Below are 10,776 nucleotides of genomic sequence, written 5' to 3'. Positions count from 1 at the left end.
CAATTCGAAGATTTTCAATACATTAATTTTAAAATTGAAAATATTTGAAAAGAAAAATTAAAAAAAGATTAAGAAACCAAAATGTAAACAACAATTAACTTCAAACTGCGAATAGGTTACCGAAACATGTACTTTTTTATTATTAATTTATAAATATTATTTTTAACTGAAATGTTTTGACATTTTTTTTAAATAATAAAAATACTAATTTATGAATGTTTAAAGGTTATTATTATTAAACAATTTGTTTATTTGTTGTAGTGCATTAGTGTCAATTAATGCTTTATTGAATCACTCAACAAGTCACTGAAAATAGAGCGTCTGTGTTCAGTTAGGTTCCGTAGCATAGTGGTTAGGGCGTTAGTTTCGTAGTCCGTAGTTCGTAGGTCGTAGGTTCAAGTCTCATCGCGTGCGTTAGATTTTATTTATTTCGTAGGTTTGCGTTTATTCCGATTTTTCTTTATTGTATAGGTATAAGTATGCAATTTAATGATTATATACACCGCTAAATAATTTAATTAACAAATATTAAATTAAAATTTTTTTTTTTATATAAATGGATATGTATTAATCCCCACATATATACTAACATTATTTATGAATTCGCTATTGGTCACGATTAAATTAAAAAAAAAAGTAAAAATCATTAAATAATAATGCCATTTATTAATAATTAAAGTTATTATAAAAATTAGTTAAAAATGATCTCAAATATGCTATGAGCAGTTTTTCCAGGGTTTTTGGAGGGGAAAGAATTCTGTAAGTAAGGGTCAAGCAGTATTTAATAAGGTTCTAGGAACACCTAGCTGCTTTCCCCCTTTTACCATCTAAATTTGTCGCTAACCAGGGGTCCCTCTGTCAGAGAAATGGCACGAATATATTCTGTCAATGGTGAATTTGAACATTTAGATTGTTATCCAATAGCTAACTCTCAAATATGAACGATTTGTCCCTCCAGAAGTTTAGTCCAATAACTTTATTTATAATATGAAAACAAAATATTTACTTTTATTTAAATAACAAAATAAAATTGAACACTGTAAAAACAAAGTCTTCCTTTAAGTCCGAAATTTGTCTTTTTTCAAGGTGTAAACGGAAGTAGACCATGTTGGCTGAATGTCAGTAATGATTAGAAGTTTAAAAAGAATACTCCCCAATTGATACAAGTAAGGTGTTAAATGAACTGAAATTCAACTGTAAGCTAGTAAGAAGGCTAAAATTTAGCCAAACCATCTAGCTAAATTTCAGCCTTCTTACAAGCTTACAGTTGAATTTCAGTTTATTTAACACCTTACTTGTATCAATTGGGGAGTCTTCCGTTTACACCTTGAAAAAAGACAAATTTCGAGCTTAAAGGCGGTGTCAAAGTCGATGCGATTTTTCCATTGAAGCTCAATGCAAAAATCCAATCGACTTTGACACCGCCTTAAAGAAAGACTTTGTTTTTACAGTGTATGTTCATATTCTTGAATTTTATTAAAATAAACATATATGTCACATTTAATTTCTTATAACAAACAACAATTATTAAAACTATCAGTGGAAATTTCTCTCTTTAAGATAAAGAATTAAATGCTAATGCACATATATATATTAGGTGAAATTAAGATTATAAAATGTTTATAAACTTGTTTATAATCGAATTAAAATATTAACATACTAATAAAACTAAACTTTCTGTCTAAGATTCACCAATTATAAATATAATTTATGGACTTCTATATTATTAACCTTTAAAGTGCTAAGTGTTGAAAAATCACGCTCAGTGCTAACCCCGGTCTGTCAGACCGCTATTCCCTTTTGACAGTTTTTTAGTCATTTATAATTTTTAAAAGACAACTATTATAAATATTTTTTACTTTTTAACAAAAAAAGTCATTTCTGTATTATGCATTTATTTATTTTATAAATGCAGTCTATGAGAACTGTCAGTAGAACTAGTAGCTGCGCGTCAAGTTGCGCAGACGTCACTCATGGGGATATACTGGAATATACTTTCACTTAAAGCTAACCCCGGTCTCACAGACCGCTATACTTCAAATATTTATTTATATTACAAAATTTAACGAATAAAAATTTTTGAAAAAGTTGTCTCCTAACAGATTTTCATAAAATATGAAGCTACTAAAAAGTTCAAGTTCTTATTATACTTTGAAAAAAAGTTACAAGCACACTGTTAGAAATATCTATATGAATTTTCAATAACATGTAAGTGAAGTCCATATCAAACCGTGTCATTGAATTTTTAGTTGAATATTCAATAGCAACTGTGATTGAAAATTCAATAACATGGAACTGAAAATTCAATAACATGGAATTGAAAATTCAATAACATGAAATTGAAAATTCAATAACATTAATATGAAAATTAAGTAAGTTTGACCAGTATTGTGTATAGGTACATACACGGAGAAACTTTAGTTTGGAAAATTTGATGTTATATTAGTCATATTTACAAAAAACCAATAGTAAGAGAGGATATAGTGATAAAAATGACAATATTTTCTACTTCCATAGTATAGAATACATTTATCGACAGGATTTAAAATTATAGTATAGTATTAATAATTACAAAAGTGAGTTGGAATGATTAATAAAATCTATATGATTTGTAAATTAGGAAAAAGAGATATTCACAAAAATAATTTTGACCATAATAATTATGAAAAGTAAAAGTTGGAATTTTACATCTTACACTCTGTTCTAGAAAAATTACTATTTTTATTGGAAAGAAGCAGAGGTGCTAAAAATATTACTCGTTTTAAATTTAATTATTGTGCAATCTAAAACTGTCATTTGGGAACATTCCCACAGAAAATAGGAATTTTATTTCTTAATGACATTCGATTGGTCGAACGATGGTGTACGAACGATGGTGTACGAAGAATATCCGACTATTGCCGAATATGACCGATTAGATTTAATCACATGATTGTTTTAAGTTCCCGGCGTGGATTCTGGACTTCTGTGTGAAAATTGCATGTGTTTTTTTTAAACATGTATTTGTTAATATATATTAATATTAAATTGATTAATTAATTAATAATAAATAATAAAATATCTAGATATCATAAAATAGTTTAATTTAATTTAATTAAGTAACTTCAATAAATTAATTCAAAAATAAAATTTTTATATACATATAATTTTATTTAAAAAATTACTTTAAAATGTGTTTGGTGACTAATTTTAAGAGTTTAATTTAATTTAGATTTCACTTTATTCATATTAATTTATATTTTAAATATAATTTAAACTTGAATATAAATTAAATTTACAAATAATTTGTAAATCTGAAATTCAACTTTATTGAATATTCAAATGTTTTATTTCAAATATTTCGAAATTCTCTCGCAAGCGGTAGTAATTTTTGTCGTTTAGTATATAAAGAAGTTCCTTTTCTTCTTAAGCATGTATTGCGACGAACATGTGAATGTGTGTATTATTAGAGTATAAGTTCGATATATTAGTATTATAAAAGCGTGCGTTCTTCGAGAATATGTATATAATGTATCTAAATTGTGTGAGTGTACATATAATATGTTTCCTGTGATATTTAAAAGTGCTAGTGGAACATCCACTACCGACTGTGGCAAAGTTTCCTAGTGTCAAGTGTACCTTCATCTTTTTTCGCTATTGCTGCGCATGGCCTTCCCACTCTTATACACTGAAAAAAAAAGTTCATTGAATCAAGTAAATGCATTTTCTTGACCTGATTTATTTGAAACAAACCCATATTTTCTTATTGGAAGAAATTTATTTTCTTGTGTCAAGTAATTTTGAGCATTGATCAAAGTTATTGAAATAAGAAAATATGGGTTTGACATAAGTAAATATCTTACTGTTTCAAACGAACTGTTTTACATGCGCCAAGTCTCGAAAAAGTATTGAATCAAGAATATCATGTTCTCACGTCAAGTAATTTTCCTTGAGTCATTTGGTATCTTGAGTCAAATAATTTTTTTATTTCCTTTAAAGCAACTATTTATTTCATCCAACACCCATAGTCTTGAGCCAAGAAAATGGGAAGATTAATACAAGTTAATAATTGTTTCAACTCAATTAAAAATTATTTTGTTTCAAAGAAATATTAATTAATCTAAGCATTTCTTTTACTTGAAGCATTTTTATATGCTCATGTTTCAAAATCATTAATTTCTTGCGAGAATGTTATATTTTCTGGAATGAAATATTTTATTTATTCAATTCAATTAAGTGTAAGATCTTGAATTAAATCATTCTTTTGTTTCCTTTAAAAAAGTTTTTACTTAATTCAACGCTCATATAATCCTGATTCAAGAAAATACGAAGGTTAATATAAGTAAATATTTGTTTCAAGTTGATTAAAAATTATATTCAATTAATCCCATATTTATTTGAAGAAAGAAATTCATTTTCTTGTGTCAAGTAATTATTAGCATTGAACAGAATTCTTGAATTAACAATTTAGTATTTGTCAGAACTCAATATGTAATTATTTCAACCAAATATTTTACTTTTCCGAAGTACCAAAAAGTATTGAATCTAGAATATCATGTTCTTAAGCGAAATAATAAAGTATTGTGTGGAGAATTCATGTTTCTTGAATCGAATCATTTTATTTATTTGCTTTGAAACTTTTTTTTACTTAACACAATGCCGGTGTTCTTGATCCAAGAAAATATTTTTCTTCAAATGTATATGCAACTTAAATATCAGTTTTTGAAAACTGTCCATTGAGGCTAGGATGGCATAGTGGTAGCGTGACGGCTTTATATTGAAATTTGCTCTGTTTTGAAATATAAATCCATAATTATTATATTATGTTTTCCAATATTGAGGGAACTCACTCAGTATAATATTTAAATAGTAATCTTTACAAAAATACCGTTATATCCTCGTTTGCTATTCGCTTTTTGTAAATATGACTAATATAACATCAAATTTTCCAAACTAAAGTTTCTCCGTGTACACTGTAAACATTTTTTTGGAGAAAATTCACAAAAATTTCTTCTTTTCTGTGAATTTTACAATTAATGATGAATATTTACCAAGATTGAAGAAAATAATTGTAGTTTATATATATACGAACGATAAATAAAGTATAATATAACGATGTAACCTGAAGAGTTTTATTGAATCAGTTTTTCGAATTTTTAATAATTTGTCATGTGTATGTGACATTTATGCGTATGTTTTTTTCGTAAGTTTCGTGGAATTTTTTTTGTTTTATAGCAAATCAAGCTCGCATATATATTATTCTCTTATATTTTGTATTCTTTACGAAAACCGTATTTTTATTAATGTCAGATACGACAAAACCTAAAATCTAAATTCTCGACCCAATTGGCCTACTGACATAATCACAATACTAAGTATTTACGAAAATAATTATATTTTTAGTAAAAACTTGTCAATTTTTGGTACGGTTTTGGTTTCGCTTGAAGTTAAACATAATTTCTTATAAATCAAAACACTAACGAAAAAAATAATAACCCAAGTGCGAAAACCAACGCGGCCCAACACTGGCCCAGTATTGGCAAAGCTGGCATCGAGACTTGGCAGACAATATTGGCCCGACTTTGCGCCGACTCTTGTGGTGTTAACCGCGGTTGGACGTCGGCAGCCAGATCTCGGCAGACATTACTGTCCCAATATTGGCACCAAATCTCGGCAGACATTAATGGCCCATTATTGGCAGCCAGATCTCAGCAGACATTAATGGCCCAATATTGGCTGCCATTACTCCCCCAGTGTTGACAAAATTAGAAAAAAATAAAAATAATTTTTTTTATTCAATTAACTAATTAATTTATAACATTTATACGGCTTATTTCCCTAATTTAAACGCAAACTTACAAATATTTGAAAAATTCTTACCTCTCGCGGGGATCGATACCTGAACCTGACGCTCCACAGCCTAACACTCTGACCACTCTGCTACTCTGACTTGAAGTCGAGGAAGCAAAAGGGTTCTTATAAGCTACACTACACTGGCCAATACTGTGCCATTATTCGGCCGAGCTACGTCCCAATATTGGCAATTATAATTTGCCATCATAGATACAAAATGATAGACATTAATGTGCCATTCTTGGGCCAAGCTACATCCCAATTCTGGCAATTATATTTTGCCATCAAAGATACAAAATGTTTGCCATTAAAGTGCCAACAATGAGCCATTAATGGACCGATCTTCGTCACATCACTGGCAATTGAATTTTGCCATTAAAGATTGATCAACTTTGCCGTGAATGTGCCGTTATTGGGACAAGCTACGCCCCAATACTGTCAATTATAATTTGCCATGAAAGATACAAATTTTTTGCCATTAAAGTGCCAATAATGAGCCGATCTTCGTCACAACACTGGCAGTTGTCTTTTACCATTAAAGATTGATCAACTTTGTCGTGAATGTGTCATTATTGGGCCAAGCAACGCCCCAATTCTGGCAATTATAATTTGCCATGAAAGATACAAATTTTTTGCCATTAAAGTGCCAATAATGAGCCGATCTTCGTCACAACACTGGCAGTTGTCTTTTACCATTAAAGATTGATCAACTTTGTCGTGAATGTGCCATTATTGGGCCAAGCAACGCCCCAATTCTGGCAATTATATTTTGCCATTAAAGATACAAAATTTTTGCCATTAAAGTGCCATTAATGTGCCTTTAATGGGCCAATCTTTGTCACATCATTGGCGATTGAATTTAAAAAAATTTTAATATCATAATTCATGGTATATTTTTAATATTTAATTATTATCTGAAAATTTGACTAGAATCCATTTTGAAATCAATTTTTACTACAAAATTCTACGAGAATTTAATTATTTAAATGCAAAAATAAATAATTTATTGAATAACTAAATGTTTCTTAAAATTGAATTATGAGAATTAAATTTTAAAAAACATTCATTTATTCAATAAATTTTCTTAAGGAAATAATTTGCATCATTTCTATTTCTTAATTACAATTGCTTTAAGAAAAATTCAAAGATTTTTAAAAAATGAAGGAAAAAAATGTTTATAAATTCTATTTGTCAATTGCAAATATTAATTGAAAGTGAAATTGAAAATTTCTTAATTTTTAGATAATAAAGGAAAAATTTTACTCAAAAAAAGGTTTCTGTAACATTTATTTACGAATTTCTTTAATTGTAAAATTATATGAAAACATTAATAACTTCTTTTTTAAATTAATACTTAATTAAACTTTTTCAAAAAAATTAATTCTTTAAAATTGACAGTTAAAAATATAGAAAATTCAAAGTTTCAAATATTTTAATTTGAATCCTTTTCAAGCTTATTCAATTATTTAAATACAAAATAAATAATTTATTGAATACCTGAATGTTTCTTAAATTTCAATTCTTATAAAAAATTATACCAAATTAAAATGGCATTAATGTGCCTTTAATGGGCCGATCTTCGTCACATCACTGGCAATTGAATTTTCCTATTAAAGATTGATCAACTTTGACAATAACGTGCCGTTATTGGGCCAAGCTACGCCCCAATACTGGCAATTATAATTTGCCATCAAAGATACAAAATGTTTGCCATTAAAGTGCCACTAATGTGCCATTAATGGGCCGATCTTCGTGACATCACTGGCAATTGAATTTTGCCATTAAAGATTGATCAACTTTGCCAATATTATGCCGTTACTGAGCCAAGCTACTCCCCAATACTGGTAATTATAATTTGCCATGAACGATACAAATTTTTTGCCATTAAAGTGCCAATAATGAGCCATTACTGGGCCGATGGTCGGCACATCACTGGCAATTGTCTTTTGACATTAAACATTGATAAACTTTGCCATGAATGTGCCGTTATTGGGCCGAGAGCTGGCCCAGTCTTAAAAAATTTGAAATTCTGACCATCGGCACCATCATTGGCCCAGTAATGGGACGTTTTGGTTACCAATAATGGCCCAGTAACTACTGCCAATTCTCGGCAGACATTACTGCACCAATGATGGGCCGTTTTTGCAGTCTTGGCATTTCGCACTTGGGAAGCTTAAGGTCTTGCTCGACTCAGTCTTTTGTGTTTTTAGAACTGTTGATTTAATGTGGAGTGACACGTTAAATTAACATTTCTTTGCATAGACTAATAGTTCTATACATAATTCGTACTTGCTTGTCACTACATATGAACATAGTTTTCCGTTCTTATCTTTCTTAAGGTCGTCATATACCACCCAATTTGAGAATCGTCTTGTAATAGCTAAATAATGTCCATAACTTTTTGCTGATCTTACACTCGCCCAAGAACCTCTATATTCGACTGCTCCCAAAAGGTTGTAGTCAGACCCAGTTTTTGGACACGTAAATGTTTTTGGAATAATTCCTAACTCTATTTTTGTATCCATGTCAACGCCAATTAATGTTATGTCTCCTAAAAAATACGTTAGTTAATTTTATGAAAAATCGTTAATTTATTATTTTTAAATATTTTAGACTTAAAAAAAGTGTCGCCTTAATTTAAATAATTTTGTTTTACTTATCAATTTTTTGCACAATTTTTATTGTTAGAAATTTATTCTATTTATTGCTTATTTTTATTGTATCAAATTCTATAATAGACAATTTTAAAAATGTTATTATCATTATACACTCACCTATTTCGCGGATTGAGTTATCCTCTATTTCGCCACATTCCACCTGCTGGCATAAAACTCCAGGAAGCAATAGATGCTCCGTAATGACAGTACCCAAAGGCTTTTGAAGCTCCTTTTCAGCAATTGTTATGGTTGGAATTGATTTAATCCTAGGCTGGCATCCGCCACGACATGTTGACATCTCCTTAAAGCTCGGAACATTTTTAAATATGAAACTAGCCAGAGAAACAACATTACATTGACATTCTAGCTCTTCAATCGTCTTCAAATTTGATTTTTTATTGCACAAAAACTTTACAAAAATGTCGGCCCTCTTTTAATACGTCGTGCTTTAAATATTTTTTGCTGACACGTCTAAAACCAATTTAAATAATTCATTGTAGCTTTTATTTTGGATTACATAGTTTTTGATATTTCCGCTATCTGTTATTGCAGCCAAGAATATTTGAAATAAACTATCAAAAGCACACGTGTTCTTTAATGATAATTTAGCTACACCTACTGTCGTCAGTGCCAAGTCTGATTTATTGCCATTTTTTAAAATTGACAAGTGTCTGTAATTTGAGGATGTGACAATGTCCAAAAAATCTGGGTTGCCATTAGAAAGGTACGTTAAACGCTTTTGTCTTTTCTTTGGTCTTCCCAAATCTCGCCAATTCTCATAGTCATTAAGCGCAATTCTTGCGGATTTGGACGAACTTTTGGAGCAAGATACGCAAATTCTTCTTTCACCGTGTCCTTCTTCTTCGTCTTCTATTCTAATAGAACATCCTCCTAGAATGTGAACAAAAGAACCACATAAATAACATATGTGACTCCCAGTTGGTAAATCTCCATTCTTACATGCTACGCATGTTGTACTGTTGTCTATATTCAGTTCTGAGGAAAGATTCTTTAACGGACTACGTTTTTCTCTGCATGGCTCTGATGACAAAGCGAGTTCTATGTCAGTTATCTCATTTTCCGTATTATCATTATTTTCAGATATTTCAACAGATATTTCGGCTAGGGACCTGTCAAGAGTAGAATCATTTAATTTACTGGTTGAAGATGATGTGCTTTGATTTATTACGTTACGCGAAGATTTTTCAAGTCTCGCTATTTTTTCTTTGTTTTGTTCGGAACAATCAATATATTTCAATTTTCCATTGTAGTACTCAACTAAATGTTCAAGTGTCGAATCAATTCTCAATGGCTCTGGTAGAATTTGTTTCTTTATTATTTTAAATTCGCTCTCCACCGGAGCACTGCTAGCTGGCACTCGTCCGAACCCGAAATCATCTCTGCAGATGCAAGACCAAAGAGGTATTATTTCAATATGCTTAAGAAGGCGCTTTGCAAACTTAGGGCAATGTCTCGGATTCAAATCATCGCCTATTTCCTTTTGCAGTATTTTTTTAGACTCATTATTCATCTTTTCAGCCCAATTTAATAAAATTCCTTGTTTTCCAGTTTTCCCAGTATCTACTTCCTTGTCTTCTTCGTCAGAGGCATAATCTTCTTCTTCTTCAGAAACGGAACTAATAATTTTTTCAATTTCAGGCAATGGATTTATGACTAAATTTTTTACAAAATCTAGTGCCACTAGCAAACTTACAGCTCCATTTCCAGCAGTCTCGCTTTGGGATATAAGCAGGAGAGCTTCAATCAATTTTGTTGCATCTAGTTGATTGCGACATAATATTAGTTGTCCAATTCCAAAAAGATAAAACGTTTTTACCCCTTTTTTCTCTCCTTTTAAAAAATCTGACCATTTTTTTAAATAATGTGCGACATCGATTCTTATGTAGGTTCGTGGTAAATCTTTAGTCATCAATACTTCGGCATAAATTTCTCTAGTTTCGAGTCCTGTGAACGAGCGGCAACAACCATTCAATAATGCCCTTGAAGAATCACGTACCTGAAACAATAGAATTCACAACCATAAATAAAATAACACAAGAGATTTTAATTAAAAAGAAAAACAAACATTAAATACAGTTATCCATACCACTTCCCTTGGATATTCGGCACCGGAATGAATCCATCGCGTTAACCAAAAATTAATCGTTACCGTGTCTTGGCGTTCAGAAAGCATTCTAGGAACAGCAAATTGTACATTATCAGAAGATAGAACTCCAAGATAAAGAAAAATATGTTGTAATTGTGTTCCATCCACATGAATTATATT

Source organism: Leptopilina heterotoma, unplaced genomic scaffold, assembly GCF_015476425.1.
Source record: "Leptopilina heterotoma isolate Lh14 unplaced genomic scaffold, ASM1547642v1 Lhet_97, whole genome shotgun sequence".
Lineage (NCBI taxonomy): Eukaryota > Metazoa > Arthropoda > Insecta > Hymenoptera > Figitidae > Leptopilina > Leptopilina heterotoma.
The sequence above is the reverse complement of the archived record's forward strand: the minus strand, read 5'-3'. Positions refer to the sequence as shown.